This window comes from Diceros bicornis, chromosome 24 (assembly GCF_020826845.1).
Source record: "Diceros bicornis minor isolate mBicDic1 chromosome 24, mDicBic1.mat.cur, whole genome shotgun sequence".
Taxonomy (NCBI): Eukaryota; Metazoa; Chordata; class Mammalia; order Perissodactyla; family Rhinocerotidae; genus Diceros; species Diceros bicornis.
In genome coordinates this window covers 1885424-1904818 of record NC_080763.1, presented here as the reverse complement: position 1 = coordinate 1904818, position 19395 = coordinate 1885424, and positions in this window count along the sequence as shown.

Below are 19395 nucleotides of genomic sequence, written 5' to 3'. Positions count from 1 at the left end.
CACACTATTTGTAAATGACCATCAGCATTCAGACTGTAAACTACACCTGATAATGCACACTAATACTCAGAACATACACACAAACTCACACACTTACACACCACTCACTGTCTCAGAGCCCACAGTGACTTGAACTCTCTAAACAAACACAGACATCAACAAAACACACTTTCACATAGATGCCATAATAGCCGTGCACCCTGTGACCACACAGAATTGCTGAACACACACACATCCATACAACAAGGAGCATGGCTGTGCATGTGTGGGCTTGATCAGGAAGTTTTTCACACCTCAGCATCAACATGGACACCCCAGGGCGAGAGGGAGAGGCAGAGGGCACAGGGACAAAATGTGAGGAGCAGTCAGGAGGCACTTGCATAAAGCAAATATGATACCTGAAAAGCTGGTTGCTAAATGACATATGACTCAAGGGTAGGAGGACCCAAGAGGATCTGAAATGGTACAAAAGAAGTGACTGATACAAACCCATCCCAAGATATTTAAATGTAAGGAACAGTGATATTTTAAAAGGCACTGAGGAGAGTCCATCAAAGCTTAGATATAATTCCAAACAATGAATGACATGGAATTCTGGCCAAAGAACAGCCATTATTGCTGTTAAAATTCCTATTTAAATGTTTCTTATAAAATTATAGAAATACTCATTGAAAAATGACAAATGCTCTTTGGTTTAAAACATTTCAGGGTAAAATTACTGCAGCTTCCACTTTTATTGAGTAGCTTTCCTGGGGCAGCTAGAAAAGCTGTACAGTGTACACAGAACAGCTGTATGAAGGGTCTTAGAACATCCCGTGCAGAAAGGACTTGGGGGTCTACAATCTCTGAGATGTGGGAAGCAGAAGATTGTGAGCACCAGCTCTACGTGGCTTCTCTCTTAAGGCATTTGCTATTTCAACAGTGAGAGAAGAGATTCTGAGCAGAAAGAGGAGGAAAAATGAACTGAAATTTCATTCCAGCCAAGTCCAGTAACTTCTGCTTCCAGTTAGATGTGGTAAAGACAGAGCAACAATTAAACGTTGATTTAATAAATACTGTAAGTTTGAAAACACCAAAGGGATGTGGAAGCAAACAGGACTAGATGAAATAAAATTTCAAAAAGGAAAGTGCCTTTTTAGGTGAGACTGCCACACATGCCCTCACCCAGGGGAATTTGCTTAATCTGGACTCTGATAATCAGACCTGTCTTACCAGAAAACAATTGTAAATACAATCTGTCATAATTGATCTATGTTAGCTTTTTAATATCACAAGCTTTGTTTGGCTGTTAATTTTTATTGCCTCCACTAGAAGATTCTGTAAAGGGAAAGACATTGTATCATTTGCCACATGATCTCCAGAACATTCTTCAGTTGGGGCTGTATGACTTTTATAAATATGTGTTAATTGTTGGTTTCATGAATGCTATGGACTGAATGTCTACGTAATCCAATTTCATACGTTAAAATCTTAATCCCCGAAATGATTGTATTTGGAAGTGGGGCCTTTGGGAGTTAATTAGCTTAGATGAGGCCATGAGTGTGAAGCCCCCATGATGGGATTAGTGCCCTTATAGGGAGATGGAAGGCCAGAGCTCTCTCTGCTAGATGAGGGTAGAGCAAGATGCTGTCCTGCAAAACAGGAAGAGAGCTCTCACCAAAAACAAATCAGCTTGAACCTAGATCTTGAACATCCCAATCTTCAGAACTGTGAGGAATGCACTTCTGTTGTTAAAAGTGCCCAGTCTACAGATGGCCCGGTGGTGCAGTGGCTAAGTGTGGGTGCTCCGCTATGGTGGCCCAAGGGTTTGCAGGTTCAGATCCTGGGCACACACTGATGCACAGCTTGTCAAGCCATGCTCTGGCTGCGTCCCATATAAAAAGTAGAGGAAGATGGGCACAGATGTTAGCCCAGGGCCAATCTTCCTCAGCAAAAAAGAGGAGGATTAGCATCAGATGTTAGCTCAGGGCTGATGTTCCTCACACACACAAAAGGAACCCCAAAAGTGCCCGGTCTAGGGGCCTGCCCACAGCCTACTGGTTAAGTTCAGTGAGCTCCTCTTGGTAGCATGGGTTCAGTTCCTGGACACAGACCTATACCACTCATCAGCAGCCATGCTGTGGGGGTGACCCACACACAAAATAAAGGAAGACAGGCATGGATGTTAGCTCATGGTGAATCTTCCTCAGCAAAAAAAATAAATAAAGTACCCAGTCTATGGTATTTTCGTTACGACATCCCATACAGACTAGGACACTAAGTGTGTGAATAAGTTCGTTTAGATTGACGATCCTTCTTCTACATGACACATTATTGCCAATGATCCCTAAATTGGTGTGAGTCAAATTCCCCTTAAGGATCATAAAGACGTTAGGGCCCTTCTCCCTAGTTGTGCACATATTGCTACACATGAAAACATGTTGCATCATGTGTTTTATCGACACCTTAGTCTTACACCTCATCCCATTGGCCTTCAGCGAACTTCAGTGTTACAGCCAGTGCTTTGGGCAATAAAAGAAAGTCCCTGGACTGAAGAGGGGTCGGCATCCATCGTGCAGCTCCTGTCCTCTGCCCAGTCAGCTCCAGGGCAGGGTCAATTTACAAGATGGGCTTTCCTCCAGGCAGCTCTGTGTTTCTCCCAGCCTGTTCTCATTTAGGATGATCTCACCAGGAGCAATGAGTGTAAATTTGGAGGGAAGAGCTACAGAAGGCATCTGCCAGGGGAAATTCTTTGTGGTTACATGGTCTAGAATATGGACACCTGGCTGCTCTAAGGTGTCCTGAAAATGGAAACCTTCTCACGTCTGTAATATCCTTCCTTGTCCTCTTTCCCCTCCATCTCTCTGTTCTTGGTGGAAAAATTCCCTTGGCAACGACAATAAAAAAATGAAAGTAGGGAATGGCCCATATCCAGTCTCAGAATTCTGTGAAATTTTACTGCCTATCCCCAGTCTCCCAGGACTGACACCCTTTTTACTCTTTTAAGATTAGATTACATTTTAATCTCCTTTAATCAAAGTTTTCTCTCATCCTTGTTATGCATATACATGTTCTAATACATAATATTGAAAACATTATTTTTGGCCCTACAATTTCCAGATTCATTCATAGTTGTTTTCTGATGGATGCATGACTTTGTAATTATGTTTATAACTCCATTAACTATAGAAATTGACTAAATGATGAGTAGTAATGTACTAATACAGGAAAATGGCCCATTTTTATTCAACATAAAGTTTCATGTTTTCATCAAGACAAATACACGAATACTTAATTGTTCAGCAAAAACTCTTCCTGTGTACATGTAAGCAATTATAAATCTATTGAAGTTGGTTTACCTTGTCGATTATTCCTTATCTCTGAGTTGTGCATTCAGCATTTCCATGAACACTTTAGAGTCCTGCATCTTTATCCTACTATTTTAAATACTAGGTCATTGACAAAAGTCCACATTACTTGTTCTGTTGTGTGCTAATTGGTCCTTTGTAGGCTGTTTTCCTGGGTACGTGTTCCAGTGTGAACTCCAGCTGATGGCCTGGTGACACTGATGTAAATACTGTTGTCTCCACAGATCATGGGGCCAATGATGTGTGGTCCTTTACGGAGCCATATATAACCTAATACTTTTCATTCAATTAGTGTAAGGCATGTTATGGAAAGTAGATTGGGGACAATTAATAAAAGATGATTGATTATGAACATGCTGTTAGGGAGAAAAATTGAACCTCTGGCTATACAGGTTTACGTTTCATTCAATTAATCAGCCAGCCTAACAAACCCCGTTCATTGCCAGGGCTATATACATACATATATTAGATTAAGATTATATCATCTATTAGTTTAAATGTGCTTTTGTAACGTACTCCTTGTTTCTCTTGCCCTTTCTTACTGGGAGAAATACGGAATAGATAGAAACTGCCTGGATTACTCTGGTCTGAACTCAGATCACATAGGACTTGAATCATTCAACAAATGAGACATTAACAGTGGCTACACCACTGGGATTTCCTGATCCAACATCGCAGTCATACACCTTATTGTGGATATGGACTCTAGAATAGGATTGTGCTGTTATCCCGAGGCTAATTTGTTCTGTTGATCAATAGTTTGGATCAATAAGTGATGAAATATTTTGACTAGTTGGTCTCATCACTCAGAGGTTATTTTCTTCTCTGAGGTCACCCTAACCAAAATTGTTAGTCCATTTAAGATTTGTTATCCCTTGATTTGGCTTACCTTTTTTTTTTTTTTGAATTAATTGAAGCTCCACAGGGTCTTCTCATCTTATTTTGTCATTCTCGCCTCTTCAGGGAAAGGTCAATTTCACTGATTAAAAGTAAAAGAGAGTAAAACCCTCGAGTGACCGTTCATACAAGTCCTCATTTAGACAACAAATGATGATGCTGCCTTTGCAGGGTCCAGTCACTGCAGCCTTTACACCGTGTCACTGGGCAAGCAGTGCCTGTAACACCAGAAATGCCAGAGGAGATGCTTTTGGTAAACAGGTGGGGGTTGTGTTTGCCGAGTTTCTTTTACTTTTTTAAATCTTTCCTTGAATGCCTACCTGTGTTGGGTTAACAATTAATGTAATAAATAATTATTGGGTTGAATTTATTTTATTGTTAACTTTTGGTGATTATCTGTTGTGATATAAGATTATGCAAGGAGAAATAATTCTTGTTGCTTATAGTAACAGTACTACTTCTATGAATTAATAGATTAATGGCAGTATTAGATTAGGAGTTAGTTTCTGTGATTGAAATTAAGATAAGTATATTGTTGAACCTGAAGTCTTTCTTAATTGGTGTCTGAATTTAGGCCAACTAAGGTATTGTTTGTACTCCCCCTCTAAGGATGGTTGTAGCCTGTATCTAAAAGGCTGTACCTCTTTAGGGCTGGGTCTGGAGGAGGGAGGAGTCTGGACAAGTGTGGGGCTGGCTCTGGCCCAGAGGGATGAGCAAGAGACACAGGGCACCTGCTGCCACACACAGCCGCAGCAGACATCACCAATCAGTCACGACATGCTTGGCTGCAGAGCCCAGAGAGCCCCCAGTCCTCAACAAGTTGCACACGGAAGCCACTCCTGGGCAGAGCAGGGGACTGTGATGAACCCATTTGCCGACCCAGCTCCCCTAAGACGTGCTCCAGGCCTCCTTTCCCCACTTACTCCGCCAGCTCCTCACAGTCCTCGGGACTCAGGCTTTCAAGGCCCGCCAGCAGGCTGCTCCAGCACTTCTCCTTCCTTACCATCGCCTCCCCTCTCTGCTCCCACTCTAGTTCCAGGGCAAGTTACCTGTGGCTCCTGAGTGCTGCTCCTTGGCCTGGAAGGGCCTTCATTCACCCCATCCACCCTGTGCACTCCTACTTATCCTTCAAGACTCGACTCCAGTGATGCCTCCTCGGGAAGCCCTCCCTGACGCTCCATCTCCCCAGGCCTGCTCTGGGCCACCACTCTGCCTCCTGCCCACATCCATCACTGTCGAGAACCTTTCTGGGCCCCCTTGTCTGGTCTCCACATCCAGCCCAGCCCCTCAGGATGGGAGGAAATGCTTGGGCTCAGGACAATGGAGCAGATTCCTGGACTGTGGTGACACTGCCCACCCCAGGAGAGGTCATTCTTTGGGGCACTTCCAACTTGGACCCAATGCAGCTCAGGGGGAGCCAGGACACAGGGAGGCTGGCTCTGGGCCCAGCAGGTCACAGGGTCAGCCTAGGGAAAAGGCACAGGTGCCACACAGAGGGGCTCAGGACAAAACTCCAAGTCGACGATACCCTTGTTAAGGGCAGCAGGGTCCAAAGGCAGCTCCACAGGCCACAGGAGGTGCTGGCGAGCTTTTCCTCTGCTCAGAGAGTCCCAGGGCTGGATAGAAGGAACTCAGGAGGCCCATCTGAGGTGGAGGTCACCTCGAGGGCATGCAAGCAGAAGCTGAGGGTCCCAAACAAGTGGAATCTGAAGAGGTGACCCTCAAACTCCTTGCGGCTCTAACGTCTCCGAGTTGGAAGTCAGTCCCCTCAGTCACAGCCTCTAGCTGCCCCCTCACAGGGCTGTGCCTCTCAAACACGGCTCCCAAGGCGAGTGGAGGCTGAGGGTGAAGGCAACCTCCTACCCATGAGAACCGCTGTGATCACGGCCTCCCGCAAGGGGCCAAGGATGATGAGCAAGGGACAGAGGGACTGACTCACACGACTTCCCCTCAGATGAAGAACATGCTTGTGATTCACCAGGCCAATCAGTATCTGTCCTCATTCTCCAGTCCTCTCTCCCCAAATGGACCTGTCACTGTTTACTATGACATCCACAGACACAGCAAGGGCATCTGGGAAGAACCATGTGTACATCTGGAGAGAAGGGAACTGTGAAAACCAGTAATATCTGCATCTATTTGTGCAGATACCAACATCTACATACAGCTGTCATGTTCCTCCAGCAGCCCTAGAATACTCCGCAATCACACGTGCCGGTTTTTGGCACAAGGTAGACAAACCAACTGGTGGTGTCCTCGAATGCCACCACTGCTGGGGCCTACCTTGAGGTTGGGGGGAGGCAGAGTGCCATGCCCCATCTCACAAAATTCTGGCTGGTGTCCAGGTGGGTCTCATAGCCTTTGATGATCACCCACTCCATGGCTATGTTTTCCTGGATGCTCTCTGTCTCGTTTACTTCATTGTTCATTATCCTGTGGGGACAGAAAATAAGTCAGAGACAGGCTGCCCCCACCTCTCAGGGAGAAGGGAATGCCAGGCCTCTGGCCAGACCTAGGAAGAAGGCCTGGCACCCAGGATGCTCAGGTGGAGACTGTGGTCACGGATGGGGAAAGAGCATGCCTATTGAATACCTGCTGTGCTGGGCACTCTATGGGCATGCGCTCACATCACCCTTCTGACAGCCCAAGGAGACAGGTGTTCTTATTTCAGAGAGAAGGAAATAGAGATTAATAGCTAGAAAGCAGGTCTGATCTAAAAGTCTGGACCACGTGGAACAGAGACGGCAAAACTGAGAGGAGGACGGGAGTACAGGAAAAAACTTTTCTTCATTACTCTGTCCCCCACACCACTACTGGTCTTATCTCCATCCATCGAACTCTACCCACCCATCCTGCCTCAGGGCCTTTGCAGTTACTCTTTCCACCCCTCCCCCAATGCACTTTATACAGTTGCTTCCTTAATGTTCAGGCCCTGGAATGTCGTAGTTTTGGAGCACCTGGCAATCGTGCTGGCTCATGGAAAGACTGACTCCCGTAGGCTTCAGCACGTCTGGGGGGGAGCAGAACACACCTTGCCCCTTAATCTGAGAATAAGGACAACTTTCCTATTTGTCCTGTTCTGGCTGCCGCAACACTCCTCCTCCAGGTGGTGGCGCCATTTAACTGCTTTTTAAAAATAGCATTGGTGGGAAAAGAGGCCTGTGAGTTGCCAACTTTGCTAAGAGCCTTGGTGGGTTTTCAGGAGTCTTAGGATGTTAGTAATTTTGTGGGGAGGAGCGTCTGGAAATAGTACCCCACCTACTCCAAGAAAAGCACAAAACCTCTTATTTGTCTGCTGATGCCTCAAATTCTACAACCACGACCAGATCACCAAGAGGGCTGGTTAATGTGTGTGGTAGTAGACATTGTCCAATTTAACCCTCCCAGCAATGAGAGATGACACTGGTCGAGCTGGATCCGTGATTAATGAACTCAGCATGACGAGCAATTACTAGACCCCTCTGACCCTCAGTTTGCTTACCTGTAGAAGGTCATAGTGAGGATGGAAGAGAACGCTGATGGTGCTCAGGGCAAGCTACCCCAGGAAGCACCACTCTGGTATGCGGATTATTTCGAGCTGAAGACAATAAGGACTCAGAGAACTCAGGAAGAATATTTGAGTTTCCCCTCCCAAACTGCCTAAAGAATTTAAAACAAAACATCTGTTTCAGGAAGGAGTTATTATCATGACTGCTATAAAGATAATGTAGGATAGAGGTTACAATAGAAAAGGCACCAACAAGCCCATCTTATCGTAAGTTCTGTCTCTCTGGCCACATTCTCTGGATGGCCCTGCGAGGAGTTGCCAGACAATCATTTACAAGGGAAGTCTCCATTTGTAAAGGTATCTCCCTCTCTGTATTGGGAAGAGGGAGGATGACATCATTTCTAGAAACTTATCAATGTGGAAGGTGAGGCCTTAAAACTGCATAATAAACCTTACTCTTTTTACAGTGCTTTAGTGATAATCTCCTGTAACTGACACCCCCACCCCCAACATCCTCCTTGTCTTTGGTTGAACATGGTATTTAAGACAAGAATTTCTGCTATTGTGTTGAGAAACGCAGTGTCCCTGTTTTCTCCCATGTATACATGTTATTAAACTTGGTATTATTTTCTCCTGCTAACCTGTCTTGTTAATTATTTGGCCAGCCTTAAGAACCTTAAGGAAAAGGGCAGAGGGAGATTCTCCCTCTTCCCCCGACAACGCATTTCACGTGCTGACCTCAGGCCCAGCACACACGGCAGGTGCTTGAATAAAGGGCAGTGATCACTGTTGCTATTATCACTGGTTTCCAAGTTGTTATTATAAAACTATTATCATCCGTTGTTTTCTGGTTATCAGATTGGGGCATGGAGATGGGGTCTCTTCCTTAGGAGCCTCAGTCCGTCCCTCCCAGCAATGCTCTCAGCAACCCAGGCCCTAGCCCTCTTCTTGGGAGGCACCTTTCAAAGATATGCTAGTTCCCTGGATATGGACTCATATTTGGAAGTTAGCAAAAGTAAGCAGAGCCATTTCTTTTGAAGAGGGTGGGGATTTTGCTGAGGAGGGCTGTATTTGCTACAAACAAGGGGGCAATCCCAGAGTAGCAACACTAGTTTCACTGTTAGACAAGTGCCAGCTGCAGCTGCTCAGGACTCCTGCCAGCCCCGGCTGGGCTTTGTGCTGAGAGCCACACCGTCCACGCAGCTAGGGAGGAGTTCCCTGGGCCGCAGGCTCCCAGGGGAACTGGAAGTGACGACCTGGATTACATTGAGCCCAAGAGATGAGGTTCAGGAGAAAAAGCGGGACAAAGGCCAGAGGTAGGAGAGAGCCAGCTCCAGGGGAGGAGTGTTTCTGAGCACAGCCAGGGAGGGTTTGTTATCTGATGGCTTCCTGCTGGGCTGGGAGCTTTCCTCAGTCCCCGGAGGGAGAGAGGAGGATGAAAGGGCTGCTGTCAGGCCGATAGGAAAACTCTCTTCTGTGCCAGTAGGGCTGTGTTCAGGCCAGGTACAGGTGATCAGGTGGGACAAAGGACGAGTAGGCTTCGGGAAATGGGATCAGGATCTTAGAATAAATGCCTTGGCACCCATGTGCCTTCCTCACCCCTGCCCGCACCAGGACAGGGCATCCCGCAGGGATGAGGAGCCTCCCTGGTGTCCCAAGTCTTCTCCTTGGGGAAGTGTGCAGGATTTGGCTACTTGCGGCACTAGAGGACTTGGGTCCCCACCCCACAATGGTTTCTGTTAGTCTACAATCACGCTCTGATTACATCTGCTCCCTGAATGAACCTCCACTCCGGGGCCTGTGCCCTGCCCTGGTCCAGCCTGGTCCTCCCTCTGCCCAGCTGGGATCCGTGGCCCTACTGGCTGCCTCTTGCTGGACTCGGGAAGCCATTTAGGGCACTGAGTGGTTGGCAGAGCTGGGGACAGCACCTCACACGCTGCAGACCGACCGTCCTTTGCAGCTTCTGGCAGCCCATCACTGAGTACAAGGCTGCTCATCATCTCTTGGCCTCCATATGGTGCAGAGCCCAGGGCCTAGCTCCTGGTGCGCATCTCCTTCCTGCCTAAACTCACTCCTCTGGTTATCTCACCAGTCTTGTGACTATAATACCATCTCCGAGCTGATGGCTCCCGAATGGCTCGCTCCCTTACACTCCAGACTCAAATGCCCTCCTCCCTTCTTGTCCTCTCCATCACTGTTGTCCATCTTAAGTTCAACACGCCCCCAGTTAAGCTCCAATGAAACAAGAAAGATTCCCCCTCCACACCTGCCCCTCCTGCACCTTTCTCCATCCTGGTTAGCAGCAACTCTAACCTTCTGCTTGCTCAGCCAAAAACTCTGGAATCGCCCTTGACTCCCATCTTCTCTCTCCCCACATCTAATGCATCAAAAACTCCTGTTGGTTCCATCTTCAAAACACACCGCGAATCTGAACCTCCTGCTCACCTCCACTGCCACCACCTGGTGCAGGCCACCGTCAACTGCTGCCTGGGCTGTTGTAGGCGCCTCCTCCCTGGTCCCCCTGCTTCTGCCCCCACAGAGGAAGGTTTCCCCCTGGGCTTTGGAGACTGAAAGAGGGGCAGCGGAGGTGTCTTGACCAGAGGGCTGGGTCCTCTGACACTGGACAAGTCACGGGCTTGTCCACTCGTGACACTGCCTGCTGTTGACTGCAGTCTTGGACTCATGAAGGCCCATCACCCAGGCTCCCCTCTGGGGCTCCTATACCACAGGTTGTGAGACACTGACACTGGAGAACAGAGGAAGATGGCAGAGTGCCTGTGAGTCCCTGGGCCGATCCCCATCCTGGCAGATGGGCCCACGTGAGTGCCCAGGGCCCTTCCTCGAACCACAACTGTGCCAGGGACAGCACACCACCCACACCATCCCACCAACTGCCCCCTGGGCTTCAGCTGTGAACTCAGATTGCTCCTGGGACCCTGCTTCCAGGTGGGGCAGGCTGGGGGGTCCCCCAAACACCACCTCCTGGGATCCTAAACTGAACATGAGATTTACCATCTGGGGCTCAGCAAACTCCCGCTGGGGAGCATCCTCAGCCCTGGCCTGTCCACTGGCGGGGGCACCCGGGAGGCGAGCTCACCCAGACAACCCCCCCAGTTTAGCCCTGGCGTCGTCCAGGCTGTTGGCTGGATGTGCATGTGAAAAGTGGGCCAGGAGCTCGTGCAGTGTCAGAATGCGCCTGGGAATCTGCAGGAGGGAGAGGCAGGGGGAGAGGGACAGAGGCAAGGATGAGGAAGGAGAGAGACTGTGATGAAGCAAGTCAGAGAAAGCAGCAATGTAGAGAGGGAGAGAGAAAGCAGATGGAGGATGGTTCTCTGAACTCTCAGCACTCCCATGAGCAGGGCTGAGGACGGACACCCACAGCACTTCTGATCTCAGACTCTAATGTGGAGACTTTTCCAGGGTCTTGTCTAGGGCAAGAGCCCAGAGCTTGAGGCTCTAAGCCAGCAAGAGGAAGGACCTGGAGGTGGGCTCAGGACCAGGAGCTCCCCCTCGCCTTCCCACACTGCCTGCTCTGTGGAGCTGGACAGGCCTGCGGTCCGCTAGGTCAGGGGCTGGCTCTAACCCCATTCTCCAGGCAGCCCAGAGCTGGGGCCTGTTAGGGCTTGGGCTCTCCCGGCCATGGCCCCCTGGTGCCCCCAGGTGTGGCTTCCTCCCAGATGTGGCCCTCACTGTCATGGCCCCCAGTGGGCTCCCCATGCATTTGCCCTCAAGGACAGGGCTAAATGCCAGCTGGAACATGGGGTCAGTGAGGAAGGTCTCCAAAACTCTCTCCTTGCAGTCAGTTTGGCCTCATAGTGCTTCAGCAGCTTGTCAGTCACTGTTCTGCTTGCAGTTGGCCAGGGTCTGCAGGCTGTACTGCTGGCTGGATACTAGCTCCTGATAGAAATTGAACAGGGGCAGCAGGATGGCCAACAGGTCTGCTCGGTGAGATGCCCCACAAACCCTCGGTCACCCAGCCCCACCCACGGAGGTCAAGGCCAGGCTCAGACCTCCCACCCAGAGACCCCCTTGCCTTTGGGGATGACTCTGGCACCACTGCCCTATCCAGGGCCAGATAGGTGGCCCCAGGCATTGGGACCACATCAGAGTCACAGATCTTTATAGAGATGGGGCTCCGTCTACTCTGACACCTGTGTATTGGAAGGCCGGAGAGGGCTGTTGTGGGTGCTGTGGTGTGCCCCACTGCCTGAAGGGTCTGAAGGGCCACCCAGCTCCGGAATTTTGGGGGTTCAGCTGAGGCCTCTGTGGTAACTGAATTGCAGCTCCACATCCCCCTCAGCCCTGGCTCCCCCAAGAGGCCTCCCAGAGTGCCCCACCAGTGACAGAAGTGACCCATCCGTGGTCATAAGGTGAATCAGTAGCTGGCCTGGAACCAGCTCTCTTGAGTCCCCCATTCCAGGGCTTCTCCCCACATGACATGCCCTCTCGGGTCATGTCCCCTCAGCTCTCTGTCCCTTTATCTGTGTGTCCCTGTCCTTCCATGCCTCCCCAGGTTCAGCAAGGTGGGTCTGTTGCTGGCCCGCTCTGTCCCAACCTCCTGGATACACAATACCCTGCCTTCCAGCCCCTGAAAGCCCAGCCAATCTCCCCAAACCTGCCCTTCAATACTTGATTGGCAGGGATGAACCCACTGAAACCTCTGCTTATAAACTCCATTAAAAAAGAAATACGTGCTTCCTTTGCAATAAACTCTTAAGTGGGAGCTCTTACACTACCCAAGGGACAGCACCTTCAATGACGCAACTACAGGAAGTGCAGACCTTTTCCTTCTAGGGAGTCTTCTCATTGTGACCTTGGGGAAAAGCGGGGCTCTCTGACTTAGGAAAGTGAACAATAAAAGGGTCACACTCAGTGTGGGAGAGGAGCGATGCAGGGGTCCTGCTGTGCAGCCCTCGGGGCCATCAGGATGGTGCAGCCAGCTCGGAGAGCAGTGACGCAGGGTGGACGGAGTGGGAGCCTTGACCGTGCTTTTACCTTTTCTTTGTCATTCTACTTTTGGAAACCTGTCCCAAGGAGACGCTCTCTCATATGAACATTTCAGATGCAGAGATGAGTGTTTCTAGTGGTTGCGACAACTGTAAGAGCCAATGATGGGAGATGGCTGCATGGATGAGGGCATGCTCACAGGTACTGAAGCATCATACAGCCATCAAAAAGCATGTGCTAATCTTAAGTAAAAAAAAAAACACATCAATATTCAAATTCAATATTCATATGTGTGACATTATATAAATCAAATGGGGGGGGAATCCCAAGATCTGTGTATAGAAAAAAGTTTGAGGAAACACATCAATGTGTTTACAGTGGTTATCTTTGAGAAGGAGAACTATGGTTGATATAGCTTTTAACATTTTCTGCTTTTCTAGATAGTCGAATTTTCTCAAATGTGTACATATATATTATTTTTAAAAGGGAAAATAGATAAGAAACTAAAAATATCTCTTCCTAGAAAAACAGCTTTTGCCAACTTGTCTTTCCTCTTCTGCTCCATCTGAGGGATTATGTGAGTTTTTAAGGGGCTACTGTTACAGTCGGGGAGGATGGAAGTGCCGCCAGCCTGCAGGAGTGGGCCTTGGAGAGGGACTTCTCAGGTGGTGGCTGGGGAACTCTGCCAGGGCTGGCTGCTCACCCAGGCCCCAGTGGGCCAGCTGGAGATGCAGGTCTTCAGGCCTTGGTAAAGATGTGGTGCAAACACACGATGGCCTCACTGACAGAGGAAGCACAGTGTAAGCTCCGGCCATGGAGTTCCTGCCCCTCAAAGGGCCTCTGCCCCCAAGTCCCAGCAGAGCTGAGGGGCCCAGGGAGAGGGCAGGGGCTGCCACCGTCCGTGGGACTCTAGCAGCAAACACCTTTCTCAAGTGACACCTTATGTGAAAACCTCATCAGAAGGATAGACTATGTAACTTGTGGGGCCCAGTGCAGAGCAAATATGCAGGATCCCTTCTTTAAAAAATGACAAAATTTCAAGATGGTGACAGCAGAGCTCTACACCAAACACAGGCTTTTCTAAATATGGGTCACACTCCCCAGAAGCCGGCAGAGGATGGGAGCTGCTCTCGCTGCCAGCCTTCCTGGAACCCTCAGTGCCCACCTGCTGGGGTGACCCTAAAGGATCTTAGAGGAACTCAGGGCTCTAGAGAATTCAGAGGAAATGCCACTGATGATGTGAAAAAGAGCTAAGGCTTGAGACCCACTCAGAGCAGGCTCAAATCCGCCTTATGCTGCTTCTCAGCTGTGTGACCTCCAGCAAGATGCCTAACATCTCTTAACTTCAGGTCTTTCCTGGAGAATCTGAAGGTGAAATGAGGTCACTCCTGCAAGTAATGGGACAATTTGAGGGCCTGATGCAGAGAAGGTGCTCAGTAAATGCTAGCTCTCCACAACCCCATTTTGAGGGAAAACAGAAAAGCAAAAACACCCAGATTTTCCCATGCAAGTGCCCTGTCACCACCTAAAGAGCACTGGGGAACATGCCTTCTCACTAGCAGCTTAGCACCAGGCTGAGTAATGGCCTTCTGAACACCCCTGGCAGCCACATTTGCTGTGGCTCCCCTCCCAGCATCCTCCTCCCCACCCATGCTCCCCAGCCAGCCAGCTCCAGAACACAGCCTGAGTCTCCTCTCCAGGGTGAGCTGTAAGGATGCCAGAGAGACTTCTGCTACTTCCTGCAGCCCCCTGCCCTCCCAACTGTTCCTCCTCTGCCTCTGCTCATCACCCCCATCTCCTACCACCCTGGAGAACTGAGAACTTCCCCAGTGTGTCTGGGGTTTGAGCTGAACAGCAGAGGGGATGCCATAGGGACTCTGTCATACACCCCATTTGTGGACAGGAAAACAGGCCCAGATAGAAAGTGTGAAGCCCCCCGGGAGCCAGGGCAGCCCCAGCCTAGGAGCCTGTCCTCATCTCCCTGCCGTGGTCTCTGTCTTTCTCTGCCACATCAGATGCCCCTCCCTGGTCCCATTGTCCACGTGTGCTCTCTGCTCCCTCCTCTGTGATGACCCAGCACTTTGGCTGTTGGAGGCCCCTGGTGTTGTCCTCCTCGGGGATGTGTCACAGGGGGCTGTCCCCTCTCCCAGCAGTGTGTTGCCTGAGGGCAAACCCCCACCCTGGGGTCTCACTCCCTCAGTACAACAAGAGCAGGAGTGGAAGGTGCTGAATGGGTGCAGAGACATCCCTGAGCTGTGTGGCAGACGTTCAAAGATAGTAGCTAAGGAAATCACAAACACGCCACAGAGCCAGCTCTGCTCCCTTTTCAGGGCACGTGGCTTTGTCCCCTCAAGGCCACTTGCTGAACCGCAGGATGAATGGGCTCTGACAATTGAGTGAATGGAGCACTTTGAAAGCAAAATGGGACAGTTACCCGCTCTCCACTTCTGGGTTGCTAAAACTGCCCCGGCCTGTGCTTGAAGAGCGGCTGAAAATATCTAATGGAGAAATATGCATTGCTGATGCAGGCTTTTCTATTTTTTCGATTCTCTGAGACCCTTGGCACATGAAAAAATGGCTGTTCTTGGATCTGAACTCTAAAGAGCTAAGGGACTCACACACAGGCTCGTGGAGAGCTCAGAGACACGTGAATACCCAGTCAGCACCCTAACTGTCCTGATGTCAGCACCCTTACTGTCCTGATGTCATCACCCTAATGCCAGTCTGCTGTCTTTGCCAGTTCTGGTATCTGCACGTGGTATCCTTTTCTCTTTAGGCTAGAGGGATGTGTGTGTGTGTGTGTGTGTGTGTGTGTGTGTGTGTAAGACTAGTCTGTATGTAAAACTGATGGCGCCCTTCTCAGATACGTCTACAAGACATCTACTCCCCAGGGACAAGAGCAAAAACCAGATGCCATCAGGTCAGGCACTCTGCTCCCTGCATAGGCAACACTGGCAGTCTGGGAATCTGATTTAAGGATCGGGCCAGGTTGGCAAAGCTCTGGAAAGCTGTGAGCCTGGGGACCCTGCAGAAGCCTTGGACCATGGCCCAACCCTGCTACAAACCAGTGTCAGGATGGTGGCAGGAGCCCCAGCCCCACTGAGATCGCAGAGGCCTCCTTTCCCTTATCCTGCAGGTCCCTTCTGGGGATGCATTTGCTTTGGATCTGGGTTTGCTTGGTTGACATCAGGGCCTGCTCAGCTGACCCTTCTCAACGATGTCCATGGAGAGTTTGGAATTTGGCTTACACCCCAACTCGCCAGCTAGAGTCCAGCTCTGTCTGCCCAACTGGGTCAATGCCTGGTGTCTCAGCTGAGCCCTGCCCACTTTCCACCCCACAGTCTGACCTTCTTGGCCCATCAGAGGCAAACCCTCATTTGTCACACTCCTTAGCAGCACTGCTCATCGGCTCCTGCCACACCCCAGTCCCCTCTCTGGAGACAGTGTCTTTAATCCAGAATGCATTTAGTCAGTGCAGTCATTGGTGGAGGAATTAGTCCTGGGTTTTCTCTCTTTTGTTAGCAAAGTTTTGCTAAAGATCTTTGTACTTCTTGCTTTTCAAACAGCTGCCACACAACTCAGTTCTCTCTCCTTCCTCCATTCCCTCTGGCCTCTTGCAAGCCTAAGAGATGCCCATCTCTGTCTCCCTTTGTGCCAATGCTGTCAGCATGTCCTGATGGAGTCTCTGTGGTGGGCACCATGCTGGGCACGGGTGAGACACAGCCAAAGGTGGATAAGTCAGATCCCTTCCCTGGAGGAGCTTCCAGCCTAAGAAGAGGGTCAGATACCCACAGAGGTAACTGATACTCCAACAAGGTGCACAACTCCTGCAGTGGGAGGGTCTCACCATGGAAGCCACAAGCGCTACCCAGAGGTTTTGCAGGACAAAACAGGAGCCCAACTGCGCTGGCCCCGTGGTGTAGCAGTTAAGTGCACGAGCTCCGCTGCTGGCGGCCCGGGTTCGGATCCCGGGCCTGCACCGATGCACCTCATGTCAGGCCATGTTGTGGTGTCATCCCATATAAAAGTGGAGGAACATGGGCACAGATGTTAACCCAGGGCCAGTCTTCCTCAGCAAAAAGAGGAGGATTGGCATGGATTTTAGCTCAGGGCTTATCTTCCTCACAAAGAAAAAAAGGAGCCCAGCAAGTGTGTTATAGAATGGAAGGAATTGGAGCAGAGGGGATGGTGTGAACAAAGATGCAGAGTATGACAGGGTGTTGAGTGCAGGACAGCAGGGTTGGGGATGGCAGGAGGAACATGGGAAATAGGATTCAAGGCACAGAGTGGGCCCTGCAGAGGGGCTGACTGGGGAGGGGTCAAGGCGGCCCTCTCCATGTCAAAGTTGGTTTGCAAACCTGATTCCATGGCTACAGTTTTACCTTAAACCCTGAACTAAAGATCTCTGCAGTTACTTGCAGAGTCAGGCTTGCAGGATTCTGAGTGCTACCAAGTCAGTAAAATATCACCACCATCTCTAAACTCCTACCCTGCCCTTTAGAGCTGCCTGAGCCATCCAAACTTACTTCCAATCATAAATGGGAGAAAAATAACTATTAAAACAATGAAATGGTGCCAAACTGAAGATTCTAGAGGAGGGGAGGATTCTTCTCAGAGGAGGATGCTCCCTTTGTTTTAGATGGTCCTTGGAGCTTTTTGGTTACAAAAGATAAGGCCCAAGAGGGCTGTTTAGATGGAAAAGAAGAGACTAAGCAGAGCTGGATAGTTTTGCTTAATAAATTTTGTGCAGACTTTTGTTTGAGTATGCTCTCCCGTTACCTCTAGGGAGACATGGCTGTGGGGGGGGTTTCCAGGGATGGAGAGTATACATGGAGTAGAGACAGGGCCAATGTCCTTGATGTGTGACCTGTCCACAGCCCGCTTAGAAGGGCCTAATGCCTGGTTTCAGGCTCTGTTGTTGTTGCCTTGAAATTCTTAAGAGCCTTGCATTTTCATTTTGCACTGGACCCAGCAAAGTATTTAGCTGGTCCTGAAGAAAGTGTAGACAAGGGTATATTGGTAAAGGATTAATGACCAGCTCTCTAAAAAAAAAACTCTGACTGGTAGCACTGGCTGATTTCCATGGTGTAAACATTCCAACCTTGGCCCATTTTAAGCTACCAAAGGGCGAATAACAAGCTTGAAAGAGTCTTGAAAATTTCACAACAAACTTGCAAATTGGTATAAGCCAGCTCCAACACATCACTGGACGGGGGCGAGGGTCTTGGCAGATAAAGAGATTATGAACACCCCCACCACCAACAAAATGGCGTTGGAAACATGTGGAGAGAGGCCAGTGTGAGGAGAGGAGGTCAGCAAGAAATCCGTGTAGCAGGAAAGGCTGAGTGACAGAAGGGCAAGGATGTCTTCTATTCACCTTTAAGCCATTTTCTGTTTCAGTACTGCAAACACCTTCTACTGTATCTAAGCCTTTCAGAAAGTCTGGTCTATACTTGGCTGGTGTCAGGGGCTTGGGGACTGAAAGAGGAGCCAGTTGGGTGTCATTAGGTCTTTCCTGGATACTCTGGTTGTCCTGCTGGGACAGGGCAGGACTGTACTTCCCAAGCCCCTGAAGTTGAGTGTGTTCAAGTGACTCACTTTGTCCAATGAAATGTGAGCAGTGCTGTCAGGCACCATTTGCCACGTTGCTTCCCCTACCATGGGACTGGTGAATTTCCTGATTGTGGGAGACCCATCAGCCTGTGACCCTGACTCTGAGTGAGAATGTTGTGGAGCGGAACCCATAATGGACACACAGTGTGAGAGAAAAAGCAATCTTTGTTGTTTTAAGCCACTGAGACTTGGAGGCTGTTTGTAATTGCAGCAGAATCTAGCTCCACCTGATGGACACAAGGAGTGCCCATACGGGGGTAAGGAGCAGTCAAGACCGAGTGAAGACAGCCACTGTGAGAAGTGATACAAGAAGCCAGGAGAGCAGAATTAGAAGCCAGACGTGGCCATGAAAATGGAAGACCCTGAAAATCCTCAGGAATAAGTGGGATGGGGCTTGAGGAATTTTTCTGGCTATCAGGTGGACCATGAGAGCTTGAGGTCATCCAGGTGACACAGTGGTTCCCGAACATGCACCTTTTATCTGGCCCGTCTCCCCAGCAAGGAAGGAATAAGTTGTGGGGCAGGCACAGGCCAAGCATCTACAGCCAGGAGACCCAAGGTTAAGCCTGGATTCTAGCACTGGAAGTGACCTTGGAGTGACCTTGGATAAGTCCTCCCTCTTCTGTGGACCTCTGAGTTCTCAGATCCCTCCCAGCTCTGACTTTCTAAGACACTCTGTCTTTGTCACGGGCGTCACTCATCACTTACTTGGCTTCTCAGTGCCTCCTGCCTACCTGATGGCCTACTTCCTGGGAAATGGGCTCTGTTTCACCCTCCTAAAGCCCCTCCAGAGCACACAGGTGTCCTCTGCCCTGCAGGATGTGGATGTGTGTGTGTGAGTGAGAGTGAGTGAGAGTAAGAGAGAGTGAGAGACAGTGAGAGAGAGAGACTACAGCCAGAAGGCTTTACCAAGCTGATCTTTCAGTCTTCTTAAAGAAATCCTTTGCCCTGGAGAGTAATGCACTCAGTTGAAAACGTTGCTCCAAATTCCCACCAAACAGGCCTCTGCTGCCACACTGACAAACACACACACACACACACTCACACACACACTTTCACTCAAAACTGACCAGTTTTGTGCTCCCCAGCACCAGAGAGGGCCCT